The sequence below is a fragment of the Xenopus laevis genome, chromosome 7L, assembly GCF_017654675.1.
Source record: "Xenopus laevis strain J_2021 chromosome 7L, Xenopus_laevis_v10.1, whole genome shotgun sequence".
Taxonomy (NCBI): Eukaryota; Metazoa; Chordata; class Amphibia; order Anura; family Pipidae; genus Xenopus; species Xenopus laevis.
In genome coordinates, this window is record NC_054383.1 from 133,819,569 (window position 1) to 133,840,689 (window position 21,121).

General features: G+C 40.6%; 1 protein-coding gene across 4 annotated transcripts in view; it reads right to left on the reverse strand.

The window, feature by feature from the left end:
- LOC121395679 overlaps positions 1–19,337 on the reverse strand; it is a 32,994-nt gene extending 13,657 nt beyond the window's left edge. The window contains exons 1-2 of one of the 4 annotated variants that reach the window (XM_041569804.1): positions 19,252–19,337; positions 2,046–2,338 (exon numbers count right to left, since the gene is read on the reverse strand). The gene's annotated coding sequence lies outside the window, so the exon portion shown is untranslated. The remainder of the gene's footprint in view (positions 1–2,045; positions 2,339–19,251) is intronic. The other 3 variants (XM_041569806.1, XM_041569805.1, XM_041569807.1) reach the window with 3 other exon arrangements.
- Between the last annotated feature and the right edge of the window lie 1,784 nt (positions 19,338–21,121).

Consider the following 21,121-nt stretch of genomic DNA (forward strand, 5'->3'; position numbering starts at 1 on the left):
ATGTTATAGAATGGCTAATTCTAAGCAACTTTTCAATTGGTCTTCATTGTTTTTGATAGTTTTCAAAATATTTGCCTCTTTCTTCTGACTCTTTTCAGCTTTCAAACAGGGGTCACTGACCCCATCTAAAAAAACAAAAAAAAAAACAAACGCTTTGTAAGGCTACAAATATATTAATTCAAAGCGGAGGACAAAAGGACAATATGCAGAATAACTGGCAACGTGCAATTTATTGCTATCCACACGACATGTTTCGGGCGTCACAGGCCCTTTTTCAAGTGTGAGATACAAGTGCAATACAAGACAAATAAATAACCACAAGGGGTGTGTTACCCCGCCCCCACCCGTCATAGAGGCTAACAAGTGCAATTAAGAAACCAATTGGTCCGTGTTTAAAGTGGTAGTGTCCTTTTGTTAGGGCTCTTACTCATGAGCGTTTTTACCTGCGCTCCCCTGCGTTCCGTTTCTCAGCGTTCAGCCGCAGTGGAGCGCAGGAATAGACGCATTTCATTATTTCAAATGGGGCTGTACTCACATTTTTCCTGCGTTCGGCGCCTACATGCGCCTGAGTGAGTACAGCCCCATTTGAAATAATGAAATGCGTCTATTCCTGCGCTCCCCTGCGGCTGAACGCCGAAAAACGGAACGCAGGTAAAAACGCTCATGAGTAGGAGCCCTAACTGTAAGATCCTATACTCTGATCCACACAATAAAGTCCCAGCGTGTACCTGAAATATTTTTAAAAGTAATTGTATTTCTAAAAAGCATCAATAAATATATAAAATGTCTTGAAAAAGTTGTTAGTATAGCACTGCTCTATATAAGCCTACTAAACTAGACATACGATACTCGACATGTATTCATCATAAACTGTACTTGCTACATAATAATCTCAAGACATTTGCTAAATATTCCCACCGTAGAAAGTAATGTGGTGTTTTTCAGAACCTGAAAGATCCCAAGGGAACGATATCCACAGAGAACGCACTCCGAGCCGAGGTACCTGACTTATGTATTAACATTTCCTCGCACTCATTGACTGACACGGAAGTCTCCCTGTTGAATAGGGGCCTGGGATATGTACCTTATTATGAGAACAACATATATGATTGGGAAATTGAATTTTTGAAATTTGTCAGAAGGATTAAACTCAAAAAGTATTTTATTGATCACCCAGACTTAGATACTGGTAAACATAAAGACCCCATGCAATTAAAAAAAACCCAGCAACTTTAACCCACTAGTGGATAATGCAGCTATCACTACCTTTGAAAAGGTGATAAAACAGGAGGTCCAGAAAATATGGGACATCAGGGGCATATTTATCAAGGGTCGAATTTCGAATTGAAAAAAAAACTTTGAAATTCGAATTCAAAAAGACCAAACCGAAATTAAGTCGAAGTTTTTCTTGATCAAATAGGTCCATTTTCCATTGAATAGGTCCGTAATCGCCCGAATTCGAATCGTATGAATCAAAGGAATAGCTTATTCGATCGAAGTTTTCCCCCAAAAAACTTTGATTTTTTTCGAAGTCCACCAATTGCCTCCAAATAGGTTCTAGGAGGTTCCCCATAGGCTAAAACAGCAATTCGGCAGGTTTTAGATGGTGAATGGTCGAAGCTGAATTTTTAAAGTTACAGTACATGACATGAATTTGTACACAAAAAATAACTCGAAATTCGATTTTTTTTTTTTCATTCGAAAATTCACCTCGACCTTTGATAAATCTGCCCCTTAAAGTATAAAGATCCGAATTACAGAAAGATCCAGGGAAACCCGAGGTCCCAAGCATTCGGTCCTATACCTGTAGAGCATTTGTGGCAAAGGGAGAGGCTCTGTAAAATGAACTCAACCTTATCTGTAAGCTTGAGACACGGCAATTAAATGATGGCGGCAGTTCACAGTTACGTTGCAATCTGATTGGCACATCACTGAAACATTTAAAACAAACTGGACATTCTGGCCACTTGGCACCCACCAGGCACAACTAAGTACTAGGTGAACTTTCCCTTTAAAATGAAACCAATGTTTAAATCCATTCTTACCTTAGAGCGTAGAGCTGTGCCAGTGACAGAGACACGTTCCTTTAATTCACAAGGGCAGTTATTTTCTCATTAAGCACCAAATGTATTGCACTGACCCCCTGATCCTGGATAAGCTAAACAGCATTAAATCCTTATTCCACATCAGCTTTTATATTTCCTTATTAATAAATCTCCCTCTGTGGATAAGAATGAAGTACAGGTCCTTGTTGACAAGCGACGAGCAGTGAGTTCAGCTCAGAGTCCTGCTGCAGAATGACAGGGAGTGGGAGCTGGGGGGACGGCTTTTATTCTTTCTGAGGGTGGAGCGAGAATTCAGTTATGTCACAACAATGCTGTTATACTTACAGGTACGGCTCTGTGATGAAATGAGGCCAAATGAAGTCATCACATGGGGGTTAAAGGAGAACTAAACCCTAAAAATAAATGTGGCTCAAAATGCCATATTCTATATAGTGAACTTATTGCACGAGGCTAAAGTTTGAGCTTGTCAATAGCAGCAATGATCCAGGACTTCAAACTTGTCACAGGGGGTCACCATCTTGGAAAGTGTCTGTGACACTCACATGCTCAGTGGGCTCTGATTGGCTGTTGAGAAGCTAAGCTTAGGGCTCGTCACTAATTATCCAGCAGAAAATGAGCTTCCCTTGTAATATAAGCTGATGCTACAGGTTTGCTGATTATTCAATTCTGATGCTAATTGCACTGGTTTCTGTGCTGCCTTGTAGTAATTATGTGTATTAATTACTAATCAGCCTTATATTGTGACATTTCTATTCTATGTGTACTGTATATTGTGAGTGGCTCCCTAAGCTCAGTAAGTGACAGCAGCACAGAGCATGTGCAGTGAATCAGCAGAAAAGAAGATGGGGAGCTACTGGGGCATCTTTGGAGACACAGATCTTTACTGCTAAAGGGCTGTGGTTGCCTTGGGCTGGTACAGAAGCACAAAACATCATGTACAACATTTCTAGCTACTTCTTTAGTTAGGCTTTAGTTCTTCTTTAAAAGGACATGTGGGGGCAGATTTATCAAGGGTCGAATTTCGAAGGGTTAATAAACCCTCAAAGTAAAATCCTTCGAATTCGAATATCAAATTAGAAGGATTTAGAGCAAATGCTTCGATCAAATAAAAATCATTCGATCGAACGATAAAATCGCTCGAATCGAACGATTTTAAGCGATCGATCGAAGGATTTTTATTCGATCAAAAAAAGCTAAGAAAAGAGCTGGGGAAGGTCCCCATAGGCTAACATTGTAGCTCGGTAGGTTTAAAGTGGGGAAGTATTTTTTAAAGAGACAGTACTTCGACTATCGAATGGTTGAACAGTCGAATGATTTTTACGTTGAATTTGACTCGATGGTCGAAGTACCCATGAAAAAAAAATTTTCATTCGAATTCTTCACTCGAGCTTAGTAAAATGAAATAATATTGTAATCTTTATTTTAACCATTTGATCTGAGAACAGCACTTCTTGCCAGTAAACACACAGCGTGGCATGGACCATAAAGGAACATGGAAACTCAAAATCAACATTGTTGGTACTTTGCTGTACTTTTATGCTGGCATGTAACGGGTTAAATAGATGAGCCTCCTGTTGCTGGGGTTGGGGAGGAGGGGTTGGGGTTCATTGCTTCTAGGGATGCACCTATTTTGGAACCCCCGAATCCTTCGCGAAAGATTTGGCCGAATACCGATCCGAATCCTAATTTGTATATGGAAATTAGGGGTGGGAAGGGGAAAACATTTTCACACGATTTTCATCCCCTAATTTGCATATGCAAATTCGGAGTCGGTTCGGCCAAGCAGAAGGAATCAGCCGAATCCAAATCCTGCTGAAAAAGGCCGAATCCAGAACCGAATCCTGGATTTGGTGCATCCCTAATTGCTTCATTATAATAATACTTCTAGGATATAACCAGGCAGCAGCCAATAACCCAATAACCAGGGCAGGGCACCATATATATTATGTTGGGGATCACTGGGGAAGGGGGTGTCATTTTAATAGAGTAAATACTGTAGCCAACAGGCAAGCGTTTGTTTTGTGATTTGATTTAATTTTCTTGTTTGTTACAAAGGCTGAGATAGAAATTCCTGCAGGACTGGTTCTGTACAGCTGCTGTGGATACAGATGCGGGTGTAGCACTGACTCAGTTATATACACAACTATGATGACCACAAGGTATGTAAGTTCCATTACGCTGCTAATGTCATAGGAAGGTTGCTGACATCTGCCTTATGTGAATATATATATATATAAACTGTATCAGCATGCACCAACATTTTGGAAATGAAAAGAGGCGCATGCGGTGACTTTTTTTTGCCACGCCCATTTTTGTGGCAGGTTTACTTACAGTCACAAGAGGTATAGGCAGATAACATCACATGATATAACAGGTTGGACGACACAGCTGAGGAACGTGACTCACATAGGGATTGTAGTCGTGTAGTAATAGGAATTCCCAGCAGATATACTTTGAAATGGTCCAGATCTCACCCAGTGGAAGGGTCAGGGAGAAGGAGACTAAGCCTGACACACTATCCACTGTGGTCCCTTCACTAAAGGCAATCTAGGAGCCTTGGGAAGCTACTCCCTACTACAGATCCTCGATGGAGCACAAAGCTGTTCTTCTATCTGTACTCTCTATCTTACTCTCCTAGAGAGTCTATAACAGATATAACCTGTCTAGCTAACCTTGTTCACAGGGTCCCTACAACCCTGACTTAATCACTTAACGTACATGTCCCTTTAGGGCAATGGCTTTACTGGACCTTGGTGTACCCAGGCTCAATGGGAACATCCAGTAGGTAATGACACCGGCAGCCAAAGAGGAAGACCCACCTCTTTCCCAGCACTATATTGAAGTGTGGCAGGAAGTGGTCATCACACCTCTTGGCCAATTACGCTGGATATGTAAATATAACTAGATACATGGGGGCAAATTCCCTAACCGGGCGAAAATTCGCCAGCGACGGCTTAGCAGCCATCGTAACACTTCGCCAGACATAATAGGACAATGCCAATTCCCTAAAGTGCGAAGTTGCATCCAGGGCGCCGAACACTGGCGAATTTTTGTAGCGTTACTTCGGCAATCAAAGCGAAGATGCACTAGCGTTGCCTAATTTGCATGATAAAGTTACATGGCCGTATATGTTGCAGCAAATACATTAAATTACACACAGGGAACCTTAATAAATAAAATAAAGTTGTTATATTGCCCTACACATGAGCCCACTGTATAGTTTATGTGCCATATGTTAGGAAATGTAGGGGGGAACCCAGTTACCCAAAAAAAAATTACGGACCTTTGCAGCCTATCACTCAGAAAAAAAAGAATCAACGCCAGCTTTTTTTGGGAATTTTGCACTAAAAATTGAGGTAGATCTCTGCACTCCATTGCACTTCGCCTGGTCTGAGCTGTAAAGGCAAGTCTGGCGCAAGAGGTAACGTTCAGTAAAATCCGCATCTTAGTGAATTTGTGGAGTTACGTCCATTCGCCAGAGTGAAAATTCGCCTGGCGCTAGAGTGCGAAGCAACGATACAGTCTATCTACTTCGCTAGTGAGGTGACGCCTGTGCCCGTTAGGAAATCGGCGAAGTTCCGAAATGACATCACGTTGGTGAATTTTTGTTAGTGTTCGTCACTTCGTCCTTTTGGGAATCTGCCCCATGGGCTTTTCCCAGTAACTAGGCAGAAGGGAGGAAGGGTAGGGATTTAAAGGCATAGGGGCAAATGTAACCCTATGGGTCTCTACACATAGGGGCAAATTCACTAAGCGCCGAAGCGCCGAACGCTAGCGTCAATTCGCTAGCGTTGGGCATTTTCGTTACTTCGCAAATTCACTAATGAACGCTGGCTTAAATTCGCTAGTGTTACTTCGCACCCTTACGCCAGGCGAATTTTCGCAACGGACGTAACTACGCAAATTCACTAACACGCGCAGTGTACTGAACGCTACCTTTTACGCTAGACTTCCTTCGCCACCTCAGACCAGGCGAAGGGCAATAGAGTAGATAGGGATTGCTTCAAAAAAAGTTCAAATTTTTTCTAAGTCCCAAAAAACGCTGGCGTTTTTTCTATATTATGGGTGATAGGCTGAAAAAGATCGAAATTTTTTTTGGGGCTCCCCTCCTTCCCCCCTACATTTCCTAACTCATGGCAACTTACCTATACAGTGGGCACATGTGTAGGGCAAAATAAAAATTTTATTTGATGTTTTGAAGGTTTCCCAGGCATTTGTAGTGATTGTACGTATTCCTCCATTGAAATTTGAATTTGGCGCCGTATGCAAATTAACCATCGCTAGCGTAACTTCGCTTCGCTTAGCGAATCAACGCTAGCGCAACTTCGCAACCTTACGCTACCCCTGTGCGCAACTTTGTATTTTAGTGAATTTGCGGAGCGCTGGCGAAACTACGCCTGGCGAAGTGCGGCGAAGTTGCGCCTGGCGCAATTACGAATCTTAGTGAATTTCCCCCATAGTATGGTGTATTATTATCATGTATACATGTTTCAGTATACAGGGTTTTTAAGAATTGAATGCACTGTTCACTTTAAATCACTTTAAATATATATATATATTAGTTAATTAGTTCCTAAGAAACCACGTGTGAATCAGTGATCAGTTTACTAGTGGTCACATAACTAAACTCTCTAGACACGGTATTGTAAAAGCAGTGATATGTGTTATAAAATGATGTAACTTAAAGTGTGGTTATAAACACAACTCATATCACAGAGCCATAACCAATAAAACATACTGACAGAGATAGGAGAGATTGTAAAGAATAAACCTCAAAAGGAAAGTTAAGAGTGAAGACTCCAGTGTCTATTACAAGCAGAGAAGATACATTGTTGTAAATAGCAGTAATAAACTGTATATATATATATATATATATATATATATATATATATATATATATATATATATATATATATATATATATATATATATATATATTTATATATATATAAATATATATATATATATATATATATATATATATATATATATATATTTATATATATATAAATATATATATATATATATATATATATATATATATATATATATATATATATATATATATATATATATATATATACAGTATATACCCTATCAATTTGCAGTCAGGTCTGAAGAATGTTGCACAATGCATTGATAATGAGCACCACTTTAACTCAAGGAATGCCATTAAGATAAATTAGAAGTGAGCTATAACTTATGTTTCTATTTAAACCTTCCTGTATTAATTAAAACCACTGTCTGGCTGTTGGGGACCTTAGCAACCAGATAACATTTGTAAATACCAATGTAGTGATCCACAGAGGGAAAAAAAAAGTAAAATATTCCAAAAACCTTCAAAAGTTAAATAAATGTGATTTGTAAACTGTATTAAAAAGCGAACATCTACATCATATACGTTAATTTCAAGGTGAATTGCCTTTTAATGGGATTAATTGATCCAGATATTTCTTGGGAGACAACTCTGGTTCTGGCCTCAAGAGTGTTGTAGAATAAACACAAACCAAAAACTGTGGTAGCGTGTTAGCCAGTAGCAAAAATATCAAATAAAAAAACAAACAAATACAAAGCTTTCAGAGCACCAAGGCTCCTTTATTAGTATTTCGCCTGACGAAGGGGCCTTGGTGCTCTGAAAGCTTTCAATGTATTTTTATTGTTATCCAATATAGGTATCACTTCTACAATACTTTTTGTATTTGTTTTTTTTTTTTTTTACTTATACAGGTATAGGATCCGTTATCCGGAAACCCGTTATCCAGAAAGTTCCGAATTACGGAAAGGCCGTCTCCCATAGACTCCATAATAATCAAATAATCCAAATTTGAAAAAATTATTTCCTTTTTCTCTATAATAATAAAACAGTCGCTTGTACTTGATCCCAACTAAGATATAATTAATCCTTATTGGAAGCAGAACCAGACTATTGGGTTTATTTAATGTTTACATGATTTTCTAGTAATCTTAAAGTGTGAAGATCTAAATTACAGAAAGACCCGTTATCCGGAAAGCCCCAGGTCCCGAGCATTCTGGATAATAGGTCCCATACTGTAGAATAAACACACATAATAGGAGAATTTATTACTGCCCACTCCCTGGTCCCTTGTTTTAAAGAAGAATGTGCAGTGATTTATTCCCCCTATTCTATATATGTACTACTTTACCCAGATCAGAAGTAAAGAAGGGACTGTCCAGGGGCGTAATTACAGAGGAAATCCCAAATCTGCACGGGTTATTTGCCCTTATTTATCAATACATTTTCCAGAAAAATGTCAGTGCAGGGGGAAAAAAAATTGATTTTTGCTGAAAACCATGAAACCCAGAGCAGATCAGGATATCTTGAGGACTTCTCCCATTGGGGCAAATTCACTAACATTCGTAGTTGCGGCAGGCGCAACTTCGCCGCACTTCGCCACACTTCGCCAGGCGTAGTTTCGCCAGTGCTCTGCAAATTCACTAAAATCCGAAGTTGCGCACAGGGGTAGCGTAAGATTGCGAAGTTGCGCTAGCGTTGATTCGCTAAGTGAAGCGAAGTTACGCTAGCGAAGGCTAATTTGCATACAGATCCAAATTCAAATTTCAATGGAGGAATACGTATCAGCACTACAAATGGCTAGAAAACCTTCAAATCAGCAAATAAAAATGTTATTTTGCCCTACACATGTGCCCACTGTCTAGGTAAGTTGCCATGAGTCAGGAAATGTAGGGGGGAAGGAGGGAAGCCCCAAAAATTTTTTCGATCTTTTTCAGCCTATCACCAATGATGTAGAAAACACGCCAGCATTTTTTGGGACTTTTTTTGAAACAATCCCTATCTACTCTATTGCGATTAGCCTGGTCTGAGGAGGCGAAGGAAGTCTGGCGTAAAAGGTAGCGTTCAGTACACTGTGCGCGTAAGTGAATTTGCGTAGTTACTTCGCTAGCGAAAATTCGCCAGGCGTAAGGGTGCGAAGTAACACTAGCGAAACTACGCCAGCGTTCGTTAGTGAATTTGCGCAGTAACGAAAATGCCAAACGCTAGCGAATTAACACTAGCGTTCGGCGCTTCGGCGCTTAGTGAATTTGCCCCATTGACTTATATACAACCTTGGCAGGTCTGAGATGCCGGATTTTCAGATTCTGACTTTTTCCATCCTCGGGGTATAATAAATCACAAAAAAATTAAAGTTTTTTTCCACTACAAATTCTGATTTTACAGTAAAAAAAAAACTTTTGCCATTCGGATTTAATAAATAATTAATAACCCCCTTAATGTTTACAGTATATTTTGCAAGTTAATTCCCCCTGCCTGAAATATTGTTAAAACATAGAGCCCATCTGAAACAATAGCACTATGTAAATATGTAATATATATAAAGCTGTGGTTACACAGCTTTATATATATATTACAGGATAAGGGTCACACTCATATCATATCAGGTAAGCAATGAGATTAAGTACATGATGTTACGTAATTATTAAGAGCAAGGTCAGTCACAAGTGGAAACTGTGATCTTTCATGTTCCAGTCTTATATACAGTATTAACATATTTTCTTGTGCAACAGCTGTAAAGGCTCATTTTATATCCACAATTGGAGTAAAGTGAAATTTCAAGCTCAATCGCCGTGTTTTTGTTGACATAAAGATGTTTTGTGTCTGATGAAGTTGTGTGTCACAATAAAAGCAATTGCACTTTGTCATAAAATGGACAGAATTGGGCCAAAGTCTGGTTGACATCATTACTGGTGTTTGGAATGGAAGTGAATTATACTTTAGGGGCAAGTGAGCTTCATCCATTGCTATAGAGTGATCAGAAGACCCTGGATCTACTGCCTGGTCCGGAGGTGGCCCCTATATTCTGTGTGCGTGTGATTAACATGTGTTAGTGCATATGAAGACTGTTTTAGTCCTGGAGTTTAATCAGTAATGGGCCTTATTAGCTTGAGGAGCACTGTGCCTTACAGCTACTAAAAACATATAGACATTAATAAGAAATAATGTCCAAGATTTGGTGTTTGTGTATTTCAGTGCTTCCTTGTCAGTAGTGTAGATTTTTTGAGTCATTATTGGTCTGGGACTTTCCTTTTCGAATCAGATAAGTTCTCATACATCAATGGTGGTGTCAGTCCATTGAGCGCATGTAGGAGGGTCCGGGTGTTATGAGTATTATAGAGTGGAAGAGCTGAGCCCCATACATCAAGTCAGTTAACCTTTGTCTTGGGGAAACTCAAATGATGTCACTAAATTGTCAGGGCCCGAAGGCGCAGTTTGTAGTGCGGACCAAGGAGGAAGCAGTGTAGAATAACGCAGGGTAAGGCAGACGAATCATCACTCAGGCAAAGGGTCGGTTCAGACGGCAAGGTTTTGAGGTCTAGATTCAGGCAAGAGGTCAAAGATCAAGAGTTTAATCAATATAACAACACCCAGGAACACTAAGTAGTAGAATCGGACACTGGCTCTAGGCCTCGGCTGTCTTTTATAAGCAACTTTCACGGCAAAACGTGCATGGTGACATCATGCGTCATTCGCTGACGCTGCACGTTTTCATGCTGGCATCGTGATGTTCGACGCTGGTGTTCGATGATGTTTGACGATGGAGTCAGATGCTGAGGAGCTGGCGTCCGCTGACCACGTGGCTCCCCCTGGGCACCGCCATCTTGGATGGGGTGGCGCCACGGAAGGACCACCGGCGAGCGCTCCTCACAAAAATCAATTTAATCACCCAAAGATGTTGGATCCCAACCCACAAGTAAAGAATACCAGTATTGTTATAAGTATGTTATCCCAATAATAAGGAGAGAAAACAGTGATATATATAAAGCAGAAGGTAATTCATGGGAGTTTTTTTAAACTCCCATGAACTCGAAATTCGACCACCTGCAATTTATTAAAAAAATTCTAGTTTTTCAAACTCGGTGAACGGGATCGACCTGCAAACTTGAATCAAAATCGAATTTGATTCAAGTTTTTTCACTGAAAAAAACTAGATTTACAGGAAGGCTGCAAACAACTCCAAATTGATCCCAGGACATCCCCCCATAGGCTAAAACAGCAATTCGGCAGGTTTAAGGTGGAGAATAGTAGAATTCGAATTCTTAAAGGGTCAGTACATGATACATTTTGAAAATAGAGTAGTGATGGGCGAATTTGTCCTGTTTCACTTCGCCAAAATGTTAGAGAATTTCCCCACGAAATCCACGAAATTGTGAAAATTTTTTTTTAACACTGGCATCAATTTGTGGGTGTCAAAAACGACGCCGGCGGCAATTCTGACACCGGCAACAATTTGAGGCGTGCCTATATTGCATTAAAGTCAATGTGCGTGCGGTAAATTTTGATGTCAGCAGCAAATTTGCGAATTTATTCCCTGACAGCGAAATGTGGAAATTCGCCACTAATTCTTACCTGGTGGATAAATTAACCCATCACTATTCCCTAGTCGAATTTCACAAAAAAACCTTGAAAATTTAAATTTCAGAATTTGAATTTCCATTTCGACCCTTGATAAATCTGCCCAGTGTTTGTATACTATGCAAAAAAGGAGATTTTATTCAATGTTTCCGTCCCAAGCCAAGACCTTTTTAAGGAACAGAAAATAAACAGATCCTTCACCGGCAAACAAACACATATACCCCTTCCAAGATGGCTGCCAAATGGTTGCTAGGCAACAGTGTATACAACCAGTGCATGTGTTAGAAAGCTAAGTATGATCTATATATACAAAAACTTAATTTGTCACTGTTATAATCCAATAGTGACACTTTATTAGAGTAGAAAGGATAGCAAAGAGTGCAATCCACTGGCTCTGACTCTGGGAACCCCATTTATTTTAATAACACTGCTTTTTCTAGGGTTCAAAACCAGCTCCAAAATAGAAAGAGAAAAAGAAAGTGACAATTCACCAGGGGGGAGGGGCGTAACCCTAAAATGGAAACTACCAGGTGCAGGAGAACTTTGTCTTTAACTTCAGCCAACATATTCTTCCCCCGGGGTCTTTCATTTGTTCCCAGTCCAACCACAGACATGTTTAGGTTATTCGTTGACACATACTGTTTTCAAATCAAACTTTGAAATTTGAATTTTCAAGGTTTTTTTGTGAAATTTGACTAGGGAATAGTGATGGGCTAATTTATCCACCAGGTGCAAATTAATGGCGAATTTCCACATTTCACTGTCGGGGAATAAATTCGCAAATTTGCTGCTGACATCAAAATTTACCGCACGCCCATTGACTTTAATGCAATATAGGCACGCCTCAAATTGTTGCCGGCGTCGTTTTTGACACCCACAAATTGATGCCGGTGTTAAAAATCGAGTTTCACAAATTTTTCACAATTTTGTGGATTTCGTGGGGAAATTCTCTAACATTTTGTGAAACAGGACAAATTCGCCCATCACTACTCTATTTTCAAAATGTATCATGTACTGACCCTTTAAGAATTCGAATTCTACTATTCTCCACCTTAAACCTGCTGAATTGCTGTTTTAGCCTATGGGGGGATGTCCTGGGATCAATTTGGAGTTGTTTGCAGCCTTCCTGTAAATCTAGTTTTTTTTCAGTGAAAAAACTCGAATCAAATTCGATTTTGATTCAAGTTTGCAGGTCGATCCTGTTCACCGAGTTTGAAAAACTAGAATTTTTTAATAAATTGCAGGTGGTCGAATTTCGAGTTCATGGGAGTTTAAAAAAACTCCCATGAATTACCTTCTGCTTTATATATATATCACTGTTTTCTCTCCTTATTATTGTGATAACATACTTATAACAATACTGGTATTCTTTACTTGTGGGTTGGGATCCAACATCTTTGGGTGATTAAATTGATTTTTGTGAGGAGCGCTCGCCGGTGCGTCCTTCCGTGGCGGCACCCCATCCAAGATGGCGGTGCCCAGGGGGAGCCACGTGGTCAGCGGACGCCAGCGCCTCAGCATCTGACTCCATCGTCAAACATCATCGGACGCCAGCGTTGAACATCACGATGCCAGCATGAAAACGTGCGGCGTCAGCGAATGACGCATGATGTCACCATGCACGTTTTGCCGTGAAAGTTGCTTATAAAAGACAGCCGAGGCCTAGAGCCAGTGTCCGATTCTACTACTTAGTGTTCCTGGGTGTTGTTATATTGATTAAACTCTTGATCTTTGACCTCTTGCCTGAATCTAGACCTCAAAACCTTGCCGTCTGAACCGACCCGACAAAGGTTAACTGACTTGATGTATGGGGCTCAGATCTTCCACTCTATAATACTCTGAACCTCCTACATGCGGTCAATGGACTGACACCACCATTGATGTATGAGAACTTATCTGATTCGAAAAGGAAAGTCCCAGACCAATAATGACTTGGCCACAATTCAGTTGTATTTTTTTTGTACTTAATCTCTTTGCTTACCTTATATGATATGAGTGTTAACCACAGCTTTATATATATTACATATTTACATAGTGCTATTACATATTTACATAGTGCTATTGTTTCAGCAGGGCTGATGTATTTGCATGTGGGGCAACAGTAGGTGATCCTCTAAGACTCTCAGTTCATTTAAAGGGAAGTCAGGTGTTTGAACCAATGAGATAATCAGGTGTGAGTATGAGGGGCTCTGTCTCGTTTAAAGAAAAGAAATCCAGGTCTTCTCTATCCAAGTCTGTTCTTAACAACACCGGCACATAGTAGATTTCTAAGGATCTTCAACACAGTTATGTATGTCTAATATAAGTAATTCTAAAACCACTGGACTTACCGTATATACTCGTGTATAAGCCGACCCGTGTATAAGCCGAGGTACCTAATTTACCTAAGAAAACTGGAAAAATGTATTGACTCGTGTATAAGCCTAGGGGCCCCATGTCAGATTTCAAGATGTGAATGTGCCAATGAGGTGCTGCACCTAGGAAAGCAGAAAAAAGGTACCGCGGCCCCAACACACCTCCCTCTCCCATAGCGCAGGACTGTCTGTGTGATCCCATAGCGCAGGACTGTCTGGACCTACCCACGTGGCGGCCATGGGCGCCGCCATTTTGGGAGCGAACGCCGGCAGGGAAGGACGCGCCGCCCGGAGCTCCTGGACCTGCTCCGGGCGGCGACACAGTCAGTCACAGACAGTCCTGCTGGGGCCGCGGAAGGAGCGTATCTACGTATGACCCGCGTATAAGCCGAGGTTGAGTTTTTCAGCACATTTTGGGTGCTGAAAAACTCGGCTTATACGCGAGTATATACGGTACTGAGTAATCATTGAAGAAGTTTCATCCGAGCAGCTTCTTCAGTACAACTGACTGGTGTGGGACGTTCTCGGCATATAAACTCTTCCACTAATCCTATCACAATGGCGCATTGTAACTCTTCAAGAGGTAACATCTGAAATTCACAGAGGTGTTGATTCTGTGTAGTTACTGTGATAGGATTATCCAATGTGACAATGCAACTCCTAGAAAAGGGTGTTACTTGTGAGAGTTACATAAATGGATGTGTGATGTGTTCTGAAACTGCCGGGGTACAGATGTTAGCACAGCATTGTATGTAGCAGACAGGTGGTGTCAAAGGCCCCCCCCTCTGTTCAGGGATGGTTTCTCCACCTTGACAGGAATCGCCTCTTTCACGCCTCGTTCAAACCAGTGGTCTTCTTTATCCAAGATTTGGACCTTGCTATCTTCATTGGAGTGTCCCTTGTCTTTTAGGTGCTGAAAGACAGCTGAGTCTTGCCCTGTAGAGTTCTCCCTCCTATGCTGAGCCATTTGCTTGGAGAGCAGTTGTTTTGTCTCCCCAATGTATAGATCTGTGCTCTCCTCGCTACACTGGACTCCGTATACCACATTGCTTTGTTTTTCTTTTGGTGTTGGATCCTTTGGGTGTACCAGTTTTTGTCTCAGTGTGTTGCTTGGTTTGAAAAACACAGGGACACGGTGTTTGTTGAAAATCCTCCTGAGTTTCTCTGACACTCCAGCTACATATGGGATGACTATGTTTCGCCTACTATGTGTCTCCGGGTGGTTATTTCTATTGGTGTTCCCATTGGGCTTTGTTGCTGCTGTTTTGACAAAGGCCCAGTCTGGGGAGCCACACTCTTTCAAAGCTTTTCTGAGATGTTTTTGCTCTTTGTCTTTGGACTCTGTATCAGTTGCCACACATTCCGCCCGGTGGTGCAGAGTTCTAATGACACCCAGTTTGTATTCCAGCTGGGAATCAAACAACAGATATTGATCCGTATGAGTGGGTTTCCTGTATACTTCTGTCTTCAAGTTACCCCCCTCTTGGATGCATAGCAAACAGTCCAAAAAGGCAAGTTTGTTCTTGTGGACATCTTCCTTTGTGTACTTGATGTTATTGTCCACTGAGTTATTGTGTTCTGTAAAGGCCGCCACTTCATTGGATCTGATTTTAACCCAATTGTCATCCACATACCTGAACCAGTGACTTGTGTGGTTCCCTGGAATGTAAGTAAGGCCCTCCTTCCCTTTGAAGCTGCTCGGATGAGTAGTGAAATGTCTTCAATGATTACTCAGCAAGTCCAGTTGTTATTTATATTAGATATACCATGACCTGGATGAATGAAAATCTTCATAGTCACAGTTCTGTAGGGTCATCAGAGTGGAAAAGATAGCAAAATGTTTTCTAAAGAGATTGGACTCCATCAGTCTTACTGTCATGCAACACCATTGTGACCCTCCCTAGGAGAGGCTGACCAACAGAGATCACACCAAGAGCAAGGAATGCAACATTCCAGGAGATCTCAAACAACCTCAGGCTACCAGCTAACATACTAAAGTCCTCTCTTGTACAAACAAATGTTAGTGTTTATGACTCCACCATCAGAAGAACAATAACCAGCAATGGTGTAAGAAAAAAGTCACCACTATCCAAAAAGAACCTCTATAAAGACCACATGGATAGGTCAAATGGACATTGGAAGAATGTTCTGTAGATGGATACATATAATCATTTCAGCACAAGCCCTATTGTTTCAAACGTCATGCTGAACAAGGGAAAATACTGTTTGTCTAATAAACTGGTTATCTCTGATCAGTAATCAACAGCATAAATACTTTCCTTCTGCTGCAATTTATTTACTCCAGTATGTAGGCAACTCACCAACTAATTGTACTTTGCTACTCTGACAAAGTTTTCCCGAATGCTTCGGGACCTGGGGTTTTTCGGATAATGGATCTTTCCATTAATTAATTTGGATCTCCATACCTTAAGTCTACTAGAAAATCATATAAACATTAATTAAACCCAATAGGCTGGATTATAAGGATTAATTATATCTAAATTGGGATCAAGTGTTTTATTTTTACATTTTAAATCTGTGAGCATTGAGCTCTGAGCATATATATATATATATATATATATATATATATATATATATATATATATATATATATATATATATATGAGGATACTTTGTAATCCCGTAATCCCGACCACTAGTTGTATCTTAATATCTTAATTAGATACCTGTGGGAACGGCTGTTTGCTTAACATGCTGTCAGTATAACACAGAGACACTGTAATTTCATGCATGCAAGGTATTAAATAATGCTGGAGTGGAAACATATGGGATTAATTAACTACTGTTTTGATGTCCTAAATAGTGATGGGCGAATTTGCGCCGTTTCGCTTCGCCGAAAAATTAGCGCCCGTTTTTGACGCCGGCGCCCGTTTTTCTGACGCCGGCGCCCGTTTTTGACGCCGGCGTCCGTTTTTTCGAAAAAATTTTTGACCCTGGCGAATTTTTTCGGTGAATTTTCGCGGGCGTTTCGCGAATTTATTCGCCTGCCGCGAATCGCGCAAATTCGCCGCGAATTCGCGCCTGGCGAATAAATTCGCCCATCACTAGTCCTAAAGGAATCACACGCCAAACATAATTGTATGCTACATTTATACTCACGCTAATTCACCTTTACATCTATGCACAATTGCTCACACCACTTTAACGTCTGATTTTGGATTACAAAGTGGACAGATTTTGAGGTGTATAATTTATAACAGTTTACAAAATCGGGATGCATATTTGTTGACATCTGGAATATCGTAACTACATGGACACATTCATTATTTCAACAAAAATCTAGTTGTATAGGGGCCCCTCCAACTAAATCTGCAGTGCCATTATCTTTATGGGTTTGGGTGTTTTTAATTGTGCGGGATTATTATGATATAGATTAAAGTGGACCTGTCACCCAGAGACACAAAGCTGTATAATAAAAGTCCTTTTCAAATTAAACATGAAATCCAATTTCTGTTTTTTATTAAAGCATTCATAGCTGTTGTAAGCTCATTTAAACATCTCAGCTGTCAATCAAATATTGTCTGCCCCTCCTCTATGCCTTAGGCAATTACTTTCACTTTCCATTCAGCACTTCGTACATGTCACTGCTCTCCCCACATTCCCACGTTCTCTTCATATATTGATCAACCAAAAGAATGCTCTTTAAAGTGGCCATTCTCGCCATAGCCCTACATTAATCTATCACAGAGTTTACTCTATGACTAGTCATGCACGAGATTTGGCAGTTTGGCACAGCCCACACACAAAACACAAAGGGGTCCTGTTTCAAGATGGCAGCGCCTATGAAACTCTTTTTACATGTAGGATATTTTCTAATCTGTTTTGGATATAGACAAAAACAGCTGACTAAAGGGTTTAACTAAAGGAGGAAAAGTTATATATTACTCATGTCTCAAGGTGACAGGTCCTCTTTAAGCTTAAGAAACACTTTAAGGAGAGTATAGAGATTTGTCACCCCAAGTTTAGGGTTTCAAGTAAATTTGAACCCCCATAATCCCCCGGCATGTATCCACACCTTTAGTTAACTCTAACTATATAAGGTCTCATGGGTTTAAGTTTAAGTCTCACCCTAACTTTACACCTGCCGAATGCTTGGCCATTGCTACTCTTACTGAAGATACCAATTTAGTCAGCTGATCGGCAGATAAGGGCAGATATATTGTGCTATTGGATTATTCATATTATAAATCTGAACTAATCACACAACTATATGATGGCTCTACATACCGTGTTCTGCCCAATGACCCAACTACTTTATATAAATGTGAACTGGATGATAAACTTATCGTAGCCCACCAAGCAGGCTTGATAGACCATAATACATCTGAGTTCAAACTATCCCCATATTCCCATCATCTACACACTACATAAAATGCATAAATCTATTTCCCCTCCACCAGAGAGGCCCATTATATCTGTAGTTGAGGAGAAATGTAGGTATCTATTCCCAAAGCCAAATATAGTGTAAGACCTGACATAATGCAGAATCAAGCCTCATCAAGCCTTTTCTAAATAATCATCAGATGATCCCTCAAACCAGTGGAAGGCAGAATGTTCAGTTCATGAAAATGTATTTATTTTCTTATTTTCAGTTGCCTGTGACTGCATGTGGGGGTTGGTTACTCATGGAGTTGCACCTATAAGGCAGGTCAACAGAACTCACACACACACACAATCAGGCGCACACACACTCAGGCATACACACACTCACAGACTCATGGATACACACTCAAACACAGACTCAGGGACACACACACTCAGGCATACACACACTCAGACACAGGGCTGGTCCTATCAAATGTGGGGCCCAATTGGGACCATGTTGGCGGGGCCCCTAGACAAAGGCTGGGCCGATTCAGCTTGGGAGCAGGCTTGGTTGGATTGGGGCAGGCAGGGCCTATCAAGGTTGGAGGAAAGCTGGGCCTATTAGAGTTGGGGGCAGGCTAGACCTATGGATTTTTGGATGGGCTGGACTCTCAAAGTTGGGGGCAGGCCAGGCAGCATCATGTGCTGAGGGAAATATTATCTGTGCTGCCCTGTGGTGCGGGGCCCCCCAGAGGTGCGGGGCCCTATTGGGCCCAATTGGTCCAATAGGCCTAAGGCCGGCCCTGCTCAGACACACACACACACTCAGGCATACACACACTCACAGACTTATGGATACACACTCAAACACAGACTCAGGGACACACAGAGATACTCTCACACACATACACACACACACAGAAATGCACATGTTTCACAAAAGACTGACCATTAAATCAAGGTGAACAGTCACTAACAGAGCACTCCATAGCGTAGCCTTATCAAGTCTCTAAAATAAATAAACAAAGTACTGTTCACATTTCACAAAAGCCAGACCATTAAATCAAAGTAAACAGACACTAACAGAGAGCTCTAACATGAATAAACTAATTACCCTTCAGTCTGTCCTTCACGCCGAATACAGACAAGAGTTGCAGCTAGAGGACTGCCGTGATTTGGGAAGTGGGAGGGGCAAACGCTGTCGGAGTTTCCTGCTGCCTTATCTTTCTTCTCCGCGCGGGAGGTGAAATCTCATGACATTTATAGTTTTTCCCTTGAGGCTTTGCGTGACGACTTTCAGAAAGTGGGACTGGTAGAGTCTCGTGCACTCTTTGAAAACACTGCATTAGTTACATTTATTCAACAAAAAGATGCTGGTATGTGAGTATTTATAATTACAGTCCTTTAAAGGAAACCTGTCACTTTTTTGCTGTCAGTAGGACTGTAATTATAAATACTCACATACCAGCATCTTTTTGTTGAATAAATGTAACTAATGCAGTGTTTTCAAAGAGTGCACGAGAAATGTGAACAGTACTTTGTTTATTTATTTTAGAGACTTGATAAGGCTACGCTATGGAGTGCTCTGTTAGTGACTGTTCACCTTGATTTAATGGTCAGTCTTTTGTGAAACATGTGCATTTCTGTGTGTGTGTGTGTGTGTTAGAGTATCTCTGTGTGTCCCTGAGTCTGTGTTTGAGTGTGTATCCATGAGTCTGTGAGTGTGTGTATGCCTGAGTGTGTGTGCGCCTGATTGTGTGTGTGTGTGAGTTCTGTTGACCTGCCTTATAGGTGCAACTCCATGAGTAACCGACCCCCACATGCAGTCACAGGCAACTGAAAATAAGAAAATAAATACATTTTCATGAACTTAACATTCTGCCTTCCACTGGTTTGAGGGATCATCTGATGATTATTTAGAAAAGGCTTGATGAGGCTTGATTCTGCATTATGTCAGGTCTTACACTATATTTGGCTTTGGGAATAGATACCTACATTTCTCCTCAACTACAGATATAATGGGCCTCTCTGGTGGAGAGGAAAAAGATTTATGCATTTTATGTAGTGTGTAGATGATGGGAATATGGGGAAAGTTTGAACTCAGATGTATTATGGTCTATCAAGCCTGCTTGGTGGGCTACGATAAGTTTATCATCCAGTTCACATTTATATAAAGTAGTTGGGTCATTGGGCAAAACACGGTATGTAGAGCCATCATATAGTTGTGTGATTAGTTCAGATTTATAATATGAATAATCCAATAGCACAATATATCTGCCCGTATCTGCCGATCAGCTGACTAAATTGGTATCTTCAGTAAGAGTAGCAATGGCCAAGCATTCAGCAGGTGTAAAGTTAGGGTGAGACTTAAACTTAAACCCATGGGACCTTATATAATTAGAGTTAACTAAAGGGGGATTATGGGGTTCAAATTTACTTGAAACCCTAAACTTGGGGTGACAAATCTCTATACTCTCCTTAAAGTGTTTCTTAAGATTAAAGAGGACCTGTCACCTTGAGACATGAGTAAAATATAGCTTTCCCTCCTTAGTTAAACCCTTTAGTCAGCTGTGTTTGTCTATATCCAAAACAGATTAGAAAATATCCTATATGTAAAAAGTGTTTCATAGGCGCTGCCATCTTGAAACAGGACCCCTTTGTGTTTTGTGTGTGGGCTAAACACTAACATTTGTTTGTACAAGAGAGGACTTTAGTATGTTAGCTGGTAGCCTGAGGTTGTTTGAGATCTCCTGGAATGTTGCATTCCTTGCTCTTGGTGTGATCTCTGTTAGTCAGCCTCTCCTAGGGAGGGTCACAATGGTGTTGCATGACAGTAAGACTGATGGAGTCCAATCTCTTTAGAAAACATTTTGCTATCTTTTCCACCCTGATGACGCTACAGAACTGTGACTATGAAGATTTTCATTCATCCAGGTCATGGTATATCTAATATAAGTAATTCTAAAACAACTGGACTTGCTGAG